The 16,457-nt window shown below is 41.9% G+C and overlaps 1 protein-coding gene across 1 annotated transcript in view; it reads left to right on the plus strand.

Annotated features, from left to right (window-relative positions):
- Positions 1-1,447: 1,447 nt before the first annotated feature.
- WIPF1 (WAS/WASL interacting protein family member 1) overlaps positions 1,448-16,457 on the plus strand; it is a 106,893-nt gene continuing 91,883 nt past the window's right edge. The window contains exon 1 of the mRNA XM_016134811.2: positions 1,448-1,607. The gene's annotated coding sequence lies outside the window, so the exon portion shown is untranslated. The remainder of the gene's footprint in view (positions 1,608-16,457) is intronic.

Genomic DNA, 16,457 nt, shown 5'->3' on the forward strand with positions numbered 1-16,457 from the left:
ACAAACTAAATGATCAAATACGATGCCCACTGACAACCACAGTTCTTTGAGATCTGCAGCTGGTTGTCCTCAGGTATTGCCTCCTCGTTCATATTTATTCTCCAAATTGAATTTACTATTTTGTTATTATAGAAATTTTTGTTGTTATAAAACTTTGTTTTGCATAGCTGATATATAAAGACACCACTCAGGTAATGATGGCTTAACATTTTGAGATGATTACTAAGGCTTATGAGACTTCATATGAGAAACTTCAAAAAACTTCAGAAAATGTTTGTCCTTAAAAGGAACATAACAGGAAAGTCTTCCTCTGTTCTGGGATTTTTGCTCCAATGTGGCCCAAGGCTCCTAAGGAAACAATATTCCCTCCTACATGGGACATGACATACCAGGAACGAGCCTTCCCAGCAATGGGGGACCAATGACGCTTTCAATAACTGATCAGTGTTGCTTTCTGATGGTTAATCAGAGATGCTTTCAGGGAACGATCTTGATCAAAAGGGAGAAATGTAAAAAATAATATAAATGGATACATCTGAAAATGGAATCAGAGCTGCCACCCCAGGGGAACTGCCTTGCACATCTTATTCCTCAAAGCTTTGGAATGTTTAAATTTGGCAAAATAACCTTTAGACTAGGTCAAACCAACATTGTATTCCAAACAACTCTTTACAAAGCTAACTGAATAGCAGACATTCTGACTACCAGACTGAAAATTAAAGACAGTCTTTAGAATCAGCATCACCACGTATAGCCAAAGAATAACTCGGCCTATTTGCACCTATTGAAATTCTTCACTTGACTTATGGACACCAATAGAAATGCCTTTTTTTTTTTTTCTATTCATGCAATTATTCCCCTTTCTTTTCTCATAAAAAGCCCTTGCCTTCACCCCCCGGAGTGGAAACACTGTTTGGGTTTCTGTCTTAATCAGTGCTTCCCAAATTGCTATTCTTTTGGATCTCAAAAAAATGCTTGTTTCCTCTTACATTGGTCTTTTATTTTTAGGTTAACAGTGGGTTCCATTCCATTTTAAAAATCCATTTGAACTTAAGGTGTCTTAAAACTGGACCCTCTCTTTTGAGAACAGAGGAGAAAGCAATGGGACAAGGCTTTCAGGGGAAGGGGCGCCCCAGCAGCGGAAGCTGAAAAGGGTGCAGTCTTTGGGGGAAAGCGGCCTTGGACACCCTTTCGTTACCCTCTGCTCTGCAAAAGCCGTTGTGTCCCCTCACTGCGCAAGGGTTGGGGACGAAGCAACACACACGCCACAGCTTCCTACTCACCCACGCCCACCACGCCTCTCTGGGGAAAACCGAGGCTATGGGGCTGAGCCCAGGAACCAGCCGAGCGGGCGTGGCGCCCAGAGGCGAAGGCCAAGGGCCAGCCGCGGCCTCGCGGCGCGTCCACATGTGGCGGGGCCGCGGGGTGGGGGGACCGGGGCCGAGGGGGAGGGTTTACATCTCCGCGAAGTTCCCGGATGGTCGCGGCCTCCGGCGCTGAGCGCTTTTCCTGCCCGGCGGCTCAGCCCTCCGGACCGGGGAGAAGTTTCCCGGAAAAAAATGCCTGGCGCGCCGCGGGGCGCTGGAGCCGCCCGGAGCCGCTGCGCGGTAAGGGACGCGCTGCGGGGGTTGCGGGGCCTCAAGGCGGTGTCCGTGGAGACCCCCACCGCTGCTGGAACCCCCGGGGGGTGGGGCGCTGGGCCCCGGAGCGCGGCTTGGCACCCGCGGGCGCGGGCCGGCCGGCGGGGACGTCGGGCCGCGTCCGCTGCGAGCCGCGGGCGCCCGGCCCCGGGAGGGGCGCGCCCCTGGGCCCCGCGGCCCGCGCGTCCTGCCGCCGGCCGCCGGCCAGGGGATGGGGGCGCGGAGGCGCCTCGGACCGCGGGGCCCCACACGCGGCGCCTCCCGCCTGTGCTCGGTCCTGGACCTGCCCACCCGGGGGCCGCTCGCGCCGTCGTTACCCGCGCGGGGGCTTCGCGGGGATGCGCTGGGGACGCAGCCTCCCCCGGCTCCGGCCGATGGGCGCTTTCGAGCATCCCCGGGGCCAGTTCATGCCTTCTTCGTGCAACTTGGTATCCCCAACCCACCTCCCGCGGGGCGCCCCCAGTCCGCCGCTCGCTCTGCAGTCGCTGCAGACGTGCGACTGGATGTAGCGCGTTGACCTTGGACGCACTTCCAGCCCGGGTCAGAGCTTTTCCTCCGGGCCTCTCCGGACTTTCCGGACAGCTTCTCTTCGACCTCACTCCCCCTACCTTTTCCTTAAAAAAAAAAAAAAAAGAAAGAAAGTTTCAAGTGGAAGAGAAACCAGCTGATCGAGTACCGAGTCTAGGAGACCCAAATTTTCAACTGGTGGTTAGATTTTGAACTGTTTAAGAGTAACGTTAAGATTTACAAAGGGCGTGTCTCTGAGGAACCCAACCTGGCTAGATCTTCTGGTCCTGCGTGTCGCGGAGGTCTGCTCCCTCTCCTGGGCCCTGGGCTCCTGGCCTTATCTCAGTGGTTCGGAAAGCCTCTCACATTGTCAGCCGTGATTGGGTGGACTTGGCCCCCTTTTCTGAAAATTGCATGTCACTGTTGTCCCCTGGATAATCACCGGTTCGACCCCGAATCACTGGCGGCGTGTCACCCCAGACTTGAGCCAATGCAGCTGCGGAGCTCCTGGACGGAAGCCCGCCTTGGGTGGATTTTCTTTTGCCAGTTTCCAAAGGCAATTTTAAAACAATATTGTAGCTCCATTTTGAGTCATTGGTATATTTTTCCTCCTCAAAAATGCCTTTTTCTATAACAGATAAAATAACTTCAAGAAATTTTTATCTTAGTTTTTATGAATCATCTTTTGACTTCTAGAGGTGAGGGAACCCTGCATATACCTTCAGCATTTTTCATCTTAATCCCTCTTTAAAAGACAGTGCTCAAAACACTGCCTTTTATTCCGGTTGTGTATCTTTACTTGCCTGTCGTCCCCTCGGTTGTGCTTGTGATGGAGCAAATGCCCCGCAACCCGTAGGGACCCCATTCATTACCTGTTGAATGGAAATATGCAGACTAGTCTCTGCAGATGTTATTAAAATATTTTAATGATACCAGCTTTTTCCTGGGGATCTACCCAACCTCTGCCATCACTTTGGCTCCCTGAGAAGCCCATAAACTCTTTTAGGTTTGTGATGTAGAGCAAAGAGATTTGTAAACAAGATACAATCAAGTTCTGGGACATTTAGAGACAATGAATTTACTTCCAGCTGGAGATTCATGCCTTCTTTCATGTGTTTGTTCCTTTCACAAAGTGTCTACTTTGTATTCAACCACTTTCTGGTATCCTTATTCTTATTATGCAACTTGAGCCTAACTTAACTCATCCAAGAAATGGGGTTGATGATGTTTGCTCTTTCAATGTCATACAGTGTGAGGATCAAGTGGGATAACGGGGTGTGAAACGGCAAAAAGCAGCACAACACAAGGCATTAAAAAACCACTCAGGTATCATGCAGACACGCAACCAGGATAAAGAGCTACAGTGATGGGATGGGGGCAGTGAAGAGAAGGTGGTGTGTACCCTAATCGTTTATATTTACTGTCTCAGGTGCTCTAGCCAGGGATGAGCCCTTTTTTTTATGGGAAGTATTCATTCCTGGGTCTGTGTCACTGTCTTTGATATTTCAGGGTGTTCCTAACCATAGTTGTAATTTTAGGAACATATGTGATTTCCACAATGCACATTAGGAAAACAAAACTAAAGTTCCTTTTATCTGTTGCTATGAAGCCTTTACTTTTCCACAACTGATATTTGGGTTCTTTCTCCCAGAGCCATAGTCTTCTGAAGCCTGCCCTCCAGTGAGGTCTGCCAAACTCCTAATGACTTCTATACAAAGTCTCTCGACCCTTGTGTCCCCACAATCCACAAATATTCCATGGTGCGGGAAGGCTTGGTAGGGTTATGCCTTGAGAATAGCCAGGAGCCATATATGCAAATCAAGTCACATTTGGAATTAAGCTAGATACTCGTTCAGCATTGAGGGTACCTACTAGGGGTCACTGCTGTGCCCTGTGCTAGGGGTAGAGGGAGAGACCTAGCTGAGAAAGATGGAGTTTGCCCCTGAACACTTACCTTCTGGTAGAAATGAGATTTGGTTTCAAACAGCAGGAATGCAAGGCAGAATGTGGTAAATAAGGTATTTAAAAAAAAATACAGAGAATTTAGAGGAAAGTGAAATTACTTCCAGCTGGAGGGAGTTGGTCCTTCACTCATTTGTTGGCCCATTTAACAAATATTTATTAAGTTTCTACTATATGCCAGACACGGGAAGATTAATAGGCACATGCACATTGTGTTTCAACTTCACTTCTCCCATTGAGGAGCAGTTCAGGTCCCACCTCTCTGTGACAGGTGAACACTTTCCCACTCTGCCTCATTGTCTTGCTCAGCCCAACATTTGTCAGCTGTTTCTCACCCTGTAGGAGTTAAGGACAGATCAAAATAATTAACCGTTTAGTGTATGCTTTGAAATAATAAAAACTCTGGGCTCACCAAAGCCCCCAGAATACCTTCTTGAGTAATAATTGAGTAATGTTATTCTTCCCAACACACTTTAACTAGTATCGAAGTATGCTAGTCCTTAGCCATGGGTATGACTGAAAGCTTATAAAGGCTTGTTTCTGTAAGTCTTGAGGGGAGGCCCAAGAATCTAGCTTTTGAACCTCTTCCCCGCCCTCCCCCCCAGGGATGCTGACATGCTACCACATGCAGAGTTCTCTAAAGGTTAAAGCATGGGCCAGGAATTTCGGACAGATTTTGCCTCCCGTCCCAGCTTTGTCTTTTGAAATTTCTGAGTAATCACCTCTACCTATAGTGTGTGAGGGTGGGATGAAGTCATGGGTGTGGATCACTTAGCAGATTATCCAGGACAGTGCTGCTATTCGGTGTTTGTGGGCTGTTATTATCAGTGTCAGTTTGTGTAAAACACTATTGATATTCCTCTTTCCATAAGGGAATACAAAAATAGCCTAAATATAGAAATTGCTTTTTATATAAATTAACATTTAATAATCCTTTAGCTGTCTGTAGTCTATTGAGGGTGTCACATCAGTCACCTCATGTATTTTCTGATCAGCCGAGAAGGTGGACTCTCATGAAAATAATCTCAGTTTGGGGTTGGAGGTGATGGCTACTAGCCTGTGGCATCTGCTTACCCAGTGGAGCCTACCCTGCTGTGATTATCAGGACAGATGAAGGGCAGGAAACTAAAGATGTACTACTTTTCTGGACCTTTGTCATTAGAAAGTGCCAGGGTAACACATCGTGTCAGTCACACAGTAGCCATTGTTGATGCAGGGTGACCAGTTGGACTGTCTGCCCCAGACCATACAGCTTTGGTCACAGGTATAGCAACTAAGCCCATGGGATGGGAGTACCACTGCTTTTATGTTCTCTTATGGCCCAGCGTCAGGGAACTTTGATTCCTGCAAAGCATGCTCATTATTACAGTGTTCACATTAGTCAAAAATAATTGACTTCGTTAATACTCAATAAAAGAACATAGCTAAAATAAATAGGGACACAATTACCTACAAATTTCATTAGCTTAGAAGCTTCAGTAATCATGGTTCATATTGTAAAAACATGTTGCTATGATGTTATACAAATATAACATTTTAGCATTGCTTTCTATGGATATATTTTTTCTCTTCTAATAAGCCATCTTTCCAGTGTAACTCAATTTCTTCTTTTTAATTTACTTTTATCTCTCAGTTATATTAACTTAAGTGAATTAGATTTTCAAAGCTTTCTATAATCTGACCCAAGCTTTTAAAAAATCTCCCATTCCTTCTTTCTTTCCTTCCACTATCCCTCCCTCTTTTCCTTCCTTTCTTCCCTTAACACTACTACATACTATGTGTCATTTAAAATAGTCACACAACCCTGTGAGGTAGGTTCTGCTCATATATGTGGAACCTGAGGCTGAGAGAAGTTAGGTCACTTGCCAAAGGCCACACAACTAGTATTCAAACATGGGGTATCTGATTCCAAGTCTGCATTTATAATCCTTAATGTCACCATCAGCAGTGTTGAATATTATTTGTTATGTAGTAGGGTCTTTTCCATTCTCATTTATATGTCTTTACATTGCCATTGCTTCTTTACACACTGATACTTGTCTTTGCTTGATGTTGAATCCAATAGATTCTTCAAATTGGCCACAAATACTTGTTGAGAAGAAAAATAATAGACTTCGCTGTTACTCAATAAAAAGAAAATATAGCTAAAATAAACAGGAGACACAATCTACTGCACAGTTCACTTTAGTAGCTTTAATCAGCGTTATAAAAACATGCTTCTTAAGAAGAGGCAAATGTGCTCTTTTCTGTAAGCTGATTCCTACCTCTTTTAGTAAATTCCTGTAGCTGTTTGGGCCTCACCTATGGCTCAGAATTCACTCTATCCTGTATTCGAATCACTGTGTGTCTCTTCTACCTCATTAGTTTATCAACTCTCTCAAAGCAATAACTTAAAAAAGTCATTTTTATATTCTCTCAAAAATAGTTGGTTCTTGTTTAAAAGATTCTGAGTTAATGTTTGTTGGATGGCAGTTTACTTCTGATACTCTGGTTGTAAGATTTGAGATGAGCAAATTTTCCATGAGAGGAAAGTGTATCTTGATGTTTTGCAGAAGAGTATCTGGTTTCTGAAGATGCTGGGAAACAAATTTCATCCAAAGAGTAGTTCTTCACCATGATTGATATGTATAATAAGACATGATTTTTATGCATAATTAACTTTAAATGCTATTAACTTTAAATACTATTTTTTTTGTATCTTCCAAATTAAACAGTGACCTTAATAACTAAAGAATGAGATTTTGAGTTCTTGTGGAAAGGGTGGGAATTATTACTGTAGAACCTAAGGAGTGACAATTCCTCATCTACTACCTATATCTGGTTCATTCCCATGTAGACAAGGGTTGGGACTCTCTCAGCCATGGATTTTCCATCTTTTTCTTTGGCTCAATAGGCAATGCACAACCTGAAAAAGAAGTTTAAGAAAAATTGAAGGACACTAGCTTCCCCTCAAACTGCCACAGACTCTTTTGTATTGTGGGGATAAATAGTTCTATCAGGTAATAGGTGTCTGTAGGAGAAAGGAAGTTGTAAATAAAGTGGAAAATTCAGAGCCAAATAGCTGCCTGGGACAGTCGTCTTTATAACTTAAAATAAAAGTTTATTTTTATGTACTTTTTATTTTTATTACATAGGCATTATATACTCCATTTAAATGTATATCTATGTATGTTTACATTATTTAAATACATATTACCTTATTTAAATATACTTCTCCTCTTATAAGTAATACTTGATTACTTTAAATATATGTAATGTTTACACCTTACCTCTTTATAGCACCTAAACACAGTTGGTTGTTTTCCTATTCTCCTTCTTCCACCTCACCCCATCTACTCACATATTCGAGACTGTGTTATATAGTTATTGTTTGCATTTTGCTGTGTGGCATTATCCTGTAGGGATGGATGCATATACATATACATATACGTATACATATACATATACATATACGTGTGTGTATACATATGTATTTATATATATATTTATATATATAAATTATATATATAAACATTACATATATATAATTTATATATATATACATATATATAATTGGCACATTATTGGTTGTCCACAGTCATCCATTAGAGTTTTGCACTGCCAGTTCAATGGCCATCAGCTCACTTGTTGGCTGTTGCTAATGATGCCCAATCAATCAATCCACTGAATCAAGTCAAACAACCAACCAATTCAGTGATAGAATATAGTCATTTCATTGGCATACACAAACCAAATGGGCATTTGGTTGAATTCTTGCTTTTTAACAACTGTATGTCTCCCCATCCCATTTCTGAAACCTCCCAAGCATATGAAGATACAGATTTTAGACATATGCAGATTTTATCTGTTGAATGAAGAATTTAGGCCTGGGAGGAACCAACATAGAAATCTGGCCACATTTTAGAGTGATGCAATGTTGAAGTGTTGAACATGTTATCAAATAATATTTCAGGGAACCCTGAGACTCCCGTCACCTCTCCCCACCACCCCGCAGAGTAGACCTGAAAGAAGATCTTAAGAAAACATGTACCGTAACTATTTTATTTTCAGAAAATGTAAACAGTGAAATCAGTGTCTTAACTACAATAGTCTTGTGTAATAGTGATGGATATTTAAATAATGGAGACAGTCAGATCGGCCTGAAATATAAGAAAAAAAGGGGAGGCATTCTTGAACAGGCCCATGTCACATAAGCAGCACATGTGAATGCTGGGGGAGGGGCTTCCAGGAAGGACCATGGTGATGGATTGAGAGAGAAGGGGATGGAGAGCAAGACTCAAAGAAGACTAATCCAGTTATCCTTCCCAGGTCCCACAAGGCAGGCCGAGGGACACTAAGACAAGTTTTCATATGGTACTGAGATTTCTAATTTGATTTTTGAGTGCCTGGAAAAAGGCAAAGTAGTTCAAAGTCTTTTAAACGCTTTTAAAAGTAAAGCAATTTACTTAAGCAGTGCCTGTTCTTATCTACTGGAACCAGAATTTGATTGCCTTGCACGATTTAAGAATGAACCCAAAGTGTCAGTTTAAATAATCTCAGGTTTTGTGAGTAAAATTAAACACTGTTTTTTTTCCCACTAGTGTTTTTAGTGCTGTTAAAGAAAAAGCTTCACTTTTTGTTAGGGACAAATTAAAAAATTAGATTGTTATTCAAATTGTGTGGAGCCACACAACTGTGTTTGAATGTTGCTGGGAAATAAGCTAAGCTGGATAGAGGGAAAAGGAAAAAAAGATAGAAAGAAATCAAGGCTTATTTGAGTGATATTTTACAAGGTGTTGGAGCTAGAACCTCATTAATTAAACATATTCCCACCTTCGTTTTCCCTTTTGGATAAGGCACTGGTAGAAGGAAAAGAAAAAATTCTCAGTTGATTAAAGGACTGTGTGGGAGGGTATTATGGTATTATGTTAACCATAAAATGCCTTTCTGTGCAGATTTTTTTGTACAGCATCTCTACTTTGCTGTGATGAAACAACATGTCTCATAGAGGTAGGAAGAGGTGTTTGTTAACCACCAGGCTAGGTGCTCAGTCTTTGTAATCTAGTCTTTGCTTCTTAATTTTTGCTGAAAGTATGACTCTACCACTTTTTGCAAATTAAATTGTAGTTTTTATTTTGTTCAGATTAGAAAAGTGTATGTTTGATATAAATAAGAAAAGAAAGGAAAAAGGTATATAAAGGAAAGTTAATTTTTCTCCTCTTTAAAATTATAATCCCTGGAGATAATATTATTAGTTCAGAGTACTTCCTCAACTTTCTCTTTGCTTATGAAACTATATACAAATATACATGCACATATATAGTTTTTCTATTAAAAATAGAAACATACACACATTAGGCTACAAGATTTTTTATTAAGATATAATTGATACATAACATTGCATAAGTTTAAGGTATACAATGTATTTATTTGCTTTGCTTATGTATTATAATATGATTACCACCAAAGCATTAGCTAGCACCTCCATCATGTTATATAATTATCATTTCTTTTTTTGTAGTGAGAATATTTAAGATCTAGTTTCTTAGCAACTTTCAAGTATGCATTACAATACAGTATTGTTAATTATAATCACAACGCCGTACATTAGATCCGTAGAACTTATTCATCTTCCAACTTCAAGTTTGTCCCTTTTGACCAATATCTCACCAGTTCTCCTACTCCTCAGGCCCTGGTAACCACCATTTTACTCTCTGTTTCTATGAACAAGTTGAGCTTTTTTAGAGTCCACATATAAGTGAGATCATACAGTATTTGTCTTTGTCTGATTTATTTCACTTAGCATAATACCCTCAAGATCCATCTGTGTTGTCACAAATGGCAGGATTTCCTTTTTCTCTTGGCTGTGTACATACCACGTTTTTGTTATCCATTCATCTGTTGGTGAACACTTGGGTCGTTTCCATATCTTGGCTATTGTGAATAATGCTATAATTATAAAAGATACCTTTTTTGATATGCACAAGATTTTTTTTAACATAATATCATAGACATCTTCTCTAAATTAAAAAACTCATTGTATCATGGATGCTTAATTAACCAGATTGTTTTAGATTTTGTAGTATTACTGTAGTTCTCTGAGCATCCTTATATGTGAGTTTGACCATGCTAACATACAGAAGCTTTAATTTGTCTCTCATAGTCCCCAAAGTGGTATTACTTTCCAAAAGTTGTAGTAATCCTCAGTTCTACTAACACAATTTGACAATATCTGTTTCCCCACATCCTTGCCAGCATAATTCAGTTTAGAAATATAAACTTTCTAATCTCTTTTTCCTGTTTTGTTTCAAATTATTTCCTTAGGGAGCACTTGTCACTTTCTTTACTTTTTCTTTTCTTTTTTTAAAAAAATCGGTTCATTTGAGTTATTCATCCCCTTTTTCTTAATTTTCTAATATGCATTTGATTTGTCTTCTAGAACTGAGGAGGAAAAACTTGAGCCTAAGTTCACTGAGTGTAATCATTCCATATTGAAAGGAAGCAAAGCACTTTCTATCTTTTTTTCTGTTTATTGTAAATATAGACCTTTCGGTCTTAATTTTTTTTTCTTCTGAAAGTATATTATTTAAGAAATGGTCTCAGGAAATATAAGTGTTTTAATGGGAAAAACAGAAACTTATACAAGGATGGGAAATTTTAAAGGAGTTTTAAGCTTACAAAGCTAGCTGGGTTTTCCTCTTGATTCCAAAAGTCTGAAGACAAAGGTTCTTTGAGAGCATTAGTTGTAAGTTATGCTGAATTGCATCAAGAGGAAAAAGTGAATTACAGCAGATAGGAATTTAAACCTGGAGCGTTGCGGGACGCCCCTGCCCTTGGTGCCCCTGCTTGTTTTTCTAGGTGAGACTAGACCCCACTTCTCCTGTCCTTGTAGTTGCTGAGCTCATTATAAAATTATTCGTCTATAACTCCAGCAGTACATTGGCTAATCAAAAACAGCTGTGCAACTGGATTCATTTATATGAACAGAATAACTAAATCAATCAGCAAAATTCCTTGTATTCGGGTAGGTTGGGCCAACATTGTGTAGCCCAGAATAATAGCAGTGCTTTGTAACTAACCTGACACAGATGGTAAAAAGATTGTGTCTGGGCAGGGGAGATTGGAACTGAAAATTAAGAAACCCTGTGAGGCTTTGGTATCTGCCACAATAAAGTGTTACTCGATTTTTAATGTTAATGAGTTAAAGGCTAGGAAGCTTCATAAAGAAATGTCCTGTTTAAAAAAAGACACAGGAAAGTTTTAACCTCTAAGGGCTGGGTCTCCCAAATAAAGCTAAATTGTCCAGATCGGTATCCCCTGAGAAATAAGTTTGTACATTATGCCAAACTGCCAGGGCTGAAACAAGCCAAGGGCCCCATGCTGGGAAAATTGTCATAGACGAGATAGGCAAGAAGGAGCCACACTAAATCAAGGCGAAGACACAAGTTCCCAAGCAAGACTGAGGCTCAAGTCCTGACGTAACACAGCCAGAAGAATTCCACAGAATGTGTGTTCTTGTGCGGGACTCAGAGGTCTGTGGGAGCTGAGTGAGTTCGCAGAAAGCGGCCCTGTCCGTATGGTCCTCACAGTCACTCTTAATGGGGACTTCAGCACAGTAAGACAGGAGCACTGATGAGAACAGGAAAATCCTTAGACCCTGAGACTCCATGTGTGGTGCAATCTTTAGGGACCCTGAACTCTCCACCACTTAAAGACAGGACCAGAAACCCACTGGCTCCACCTAGCCAGAGTCCTGAGGCTGGGTTGGGTTCCAGGTGCCTGATCGGCCTGGCCTGACATGGAGCTGACCTTTGTAGGGAGCCGCATTAGGTTTTAACCAGTGAATGGTGTAGTGAGGGAAAATGGTGCCCAGGGGGAATTGGCACTTTTCCTCTCCCTGAGTATCATAGTTTCGGCATTGGAATTTGCAAAAGCTCACATATTCTTGGGGCCTCCATATGCCGGTGCCTGAGGGCATATGTTCCCTCTGCCCTACCTTCACTTTGACTCTGTCCCTGGTTTTGGATATTCATTAGTCCTCGAGGATAGTGTAGACTCTCAAAAATTAAGTCATTTCCAGATTTAGACCTGATATCAACTAGCTCATTTACTTAATTTCTTTTGCACTGAATCCTCTGCTAAATGTAGAGTGGTAAAGTGGAAAGAGCAATCGAATGAGTTCGACACTTGTATTCTAATCCCAGCTTTGTTGACTAGTAGTCATATGACCTTGACAACAATAAAACACTATGCAGAAATAGACCAATCTGTACGAATGGGGAGAAGATTGAGGCTAGGATGTCTGCGGTGCCTGTGATGGGGCAGACTTAACATCTTCGAATAAGGCACTGTCTAAACAATGTAACCGTTTAACTTACCAGTCAGAAATTTGACGAGTTTGAAATGTTACTTTTCCCATTTTTTACTAAGTATTTGATAAATAAAGGAGCGAAGAATATGTCTATACATTTCTCATTTAGCTAAAGTAGTATATGTGTGTTATGTATAATATATAAATATCAAATTATATCTCAGCAAGTTCATCAAGTTCTTCATTTATACCTGAATCATCTTATATATTTGCTGAAGAAAGAACATTAGTTATTACCCTGAAATTTTCTTTGTAATGTTATTAGTGGGAATGGGATATGAGCCAGATGAGTCCCGGTTTGCCTGCAGATCTTGTTTTATTTACATGTAGTAAAAATCACACATCTATTATAGTCACCCCTATTCTGTATTAGTGCACACATGGTCAAAACTGAAACCTCCTGTCCTCACCATCTACCACACAGGTGCATGTGTGGGCACACACACGTGCACACATACATCATTGGGTAACCTTTTTAAAGAGTTTTGCAGATAATAACCAGAAAGTATGAATTCCCAACTCCATTGGGGAAATACCTGTATTGCTGTAGTTTTATGTGCATCAGACTTTGCAACTTTTTAGAAGGCAGAGGTCATCGCTCACTCAAATGCTGTGTGTACAGTCTCAGACAAAACATCATATGCAGGTGACCGTAAGTGGGTGCTTTGGAGGATATTCACTCTGATGGTGGTGATTCCTGAGAGTCGGTAAAAATACCCAGTGGGACTTTGCCTTTGGACTTTTACCATGACCATCAGTTGGTGGTTGCAACCAAAGCTAGCTGAGTCTCTTGTGTGTATTTTTTACTCCTGCTGTAAGCAACAATACATTGCCGTTTTGGCTCAGAGGCAGACCATTTTGGATGGAATACAAGAAATAGTGCATTGGTCTTTTCAAGATTGGTGCCTGCATTACAAGGCCTCCAGTTGTGCATAGAAAGATCCTGGACCAACACACTGGTAAATGGTGACCCTGCGGACTTTCTGCTTTGCAGGGAGTTAGACAAACTCCTGCCTGGGAAGCTGAACCTTAGGATTGGTGCCCAAGAGAGGATGGAGCTCTAACAGAAACTTTCCCTTCAGCACTGGTCTCAGCAACACGGAGTGGGACAAGAAAAGGGAGGAGGTTTCTGGTGGTGGAGAGTGCAGAGGTCAGCAATGACAGCAGGGAAAAGGATGGTGGTCCTGAGCTGCAGGGAGAAGCCCAGCGGTGGGTTGCGGAGGCCAGGAATGCAGGGACTTAGGTCCTAAACTTCTGCAGGGGTAAGGAGCTCTCCATCCTAATGATGTTTCTGGGCAGGGGCCCTGGAGGTACAGGAGACCCGATGAGCTGGCTAAGCTGTGGTCTGCCCTTAGGAAGAACTCAAGAAACAAATAAGAGGATGCTTGCTCTTCTGATGCTTACTCACAAGTAAGGAATAAAGTATTTCTCTTCAAATAAAGTATTTGTCTTCAAATTTCCAGTAGTCATTTTCAGACAAGTAATAATAATAATATCATTTAACATAGATAATGTTTACTATGTACCAGGTAATGTTGTAAATGCTCTAAATTAAGGCACCGAATCCATGTAACAGCCCTATGAGGCAGGCAGTATTATCTTCATTTTATAAATGAGAAATTTGGGTTTGTCGACTTGCTCAAGTTCACACAGCTAACTTGACAGAATCAAGATTCAGTCCAGGCCATGTGGCTTCAGATCCCACTCCGTACTCTGATGAACGCCTGCCTCTCCAGTAAGGGATGTGCAACTCTAAAGAAAAGCCCCAGCTTTCTTTAAGCAGATAGCTGAGCACTGATTCTGGGAAGTAACCTAGGCTTTCTGTTCCTCTGTTTTCCTGCATGCTTCTGGGTTAGGGTCACCAACTCACTGCAAAAAGGACAACCGGAAACAATGAAAGCCAACTGCTGACCCATCAGCATAAAGGCCTATTCTTTGTATCTGAATCACTCACTTTAATGCCTGACACCCACCACAGATATACATTCTAAATGACCCCCTAAGACTTCAGAGGTCTCTAAAAAGGAATAAAATCTTCCTAGAGTGTCATAAGTGCTACCTAAGACTAGTGTCAGTGACTAGTATCACATTTTGTTCTCAAGGAAAAATGAATAACAAGTTACGTTCAGCCAGTGGGGAAAGACTATAATACTCAGCTATAAAATGTAGACCCTTCCATAAAATCCTAGAACATTAGAGCTAGGAAGTAAAGTGAGAATGGATATAATTTTGCCTGACCTCCACTTTGCAGGTGAAGAAACAGAATCCCAGAAAAGTTAGATGACTTTCCCAAGGCCAATTGCTATTTGGTAACAGAATTAAGACAACAAGTTCAGGACTGTTGCATTCCAGTTTTCTTTCCCGTGCTTGAGATTGCATAAGCTATTCTATAAGTGCTTTTCTTATTAAAATGCAGGTGAAATCTAGAATGGTCTGTTTATTTACTGGGCAGGACCAGGTTAACGTTACCTTAGAGATGTGAGAGATGCAACTGAACACCTTTTTCCGGGACAGCACACAGGAAGCGCAGGTGAGGAGAAGGCCAGGCAGTGTTCACATGGCGGCTGCCCCGTGGAGTTCTCAGTGCTGGGCCTCTGCCTTCTAGACAGTCCTAGGTAGAAGAGCAGATACCTGTCCTCAGTACCCTCTGCTCAAGTCACTTGTTATGGAGGTGAAAGAAGCAAGCTTACTCGGTGTATAACAGTTCAGTGAGGGAGAGGAAAGAGAAGAGGAAAGCAGTCACTTCCTTTCCATAAAGAAAAATGTTTCTCAAAACCCTGGGGCTGAGAATAATTGTTAGGCAGCTAGGCCTCTGCCCGGCTCTGGCTGTTTTGTCCTTGGGGTCCGAGTGAACTGCATGCTGCAGAGCTGTTGCTGGACTGCTGGGAAGGAGAAGATCAAGCACTTTTTGGTGGAGGCCTCCCCTGGGGAGCTCCAGCCACCGGGGCAGGGCTGGCATGTCTGGGGTAAACACAAACATTCCTGCTGACAAGGCAACTACAGGTACCTGTATTTGTAGAACAATAACCTGGGGATTGCCATAGGCAAGAATGGAGAAGAATTCAGCTCTGTATCAGTTAAAGAGAAAGCTAGGGCTGCGAGGGTGTCCAGAGCTCCTTTCCCCACCTCTGGGCTATACTGCCTCGCAATGAGCCCAGAGGGGGCTGTAAAGTATCATTGGCTGGGGCTAATTTCAGCCCTGGTTTTGTATGATTCCACCCACAGCAAGAACATTTGTTTTTCTGACATGACCTGGAACACTTCTAGAATTAAGCAAGAAACCAGAGGCAGAGCTAGAATTCAAATTTAGATGTTTCTGATTCCTGTGTCTGTGGCCTCCCTGCCTTGTACTTGATTAGAATGACCATTTTGGTGACACATCCTGTCTCTGAGTGAACCATGCCGGTGTCAGTCGGCCTCCTGCGATGCCTCCTTTGGCACGTGCAGGCTACTGGCTCATTGCTGCTCCTTCCCCTCCGAAAGCCTGGATGGTGTAGAAAGTGGCTTCTAGCTCCCTCTGAGTGGACAGGGGGTAAAATGGGCCCTGCTGTGAGCAAGTACCAGCTACAAATGTAAACTTATGAACTCTCATAAAGCCAGTAATGGCCTGTTTGCTTGGAGGAACTAGAGGGCAGGGTGTGTTGTCACTAACTCTGTGGCATAAGCCAACACACTAAGTTCCTCTTTTTACCTCTCTTGAGGTACAATAGAAGGGCCCAGGGCAGAAGAACTGCATGCATGCGAATTAACTCAGTCCTGTATAGAGGAACCTTGCGCCGTGTAGACTCTTGGGTCTGGGAAAAAGGGATAGTGGGTCCTTTCAATTCTTTACAGAGAGAAAATGTAAATTTAAGAAGCTGCAAGTGATTTAGAGTTTAAAACAAAAACAAAACTAAGCATGCTGAGATCAGAGCCCGTTTCCTACTCTTGAATGATAGATGTGAAAAGAGACAACATCTGAGCAATATTTGAAAGGGAATCCGTAGGTAAACAGTGAA

Source organism: Rousettus aegyptiacus, unplaced genomic scaffold (assembly GCF_014176215.1).
Source record: "Rousettus aegyptiacus isolate mRouAeg1 unplaced genomic scaffold, mRouAeg1.p scaffold_m13_p_2, whole genome shotgun sequence".
In the NCBI taxonomy this organism is placed as follows: Eukaryota; Metazoa; Chordata; class Mammalia; order Chiroptera; family Pteropodidae; genus Rousettus; species Rousettus aegyptiacus.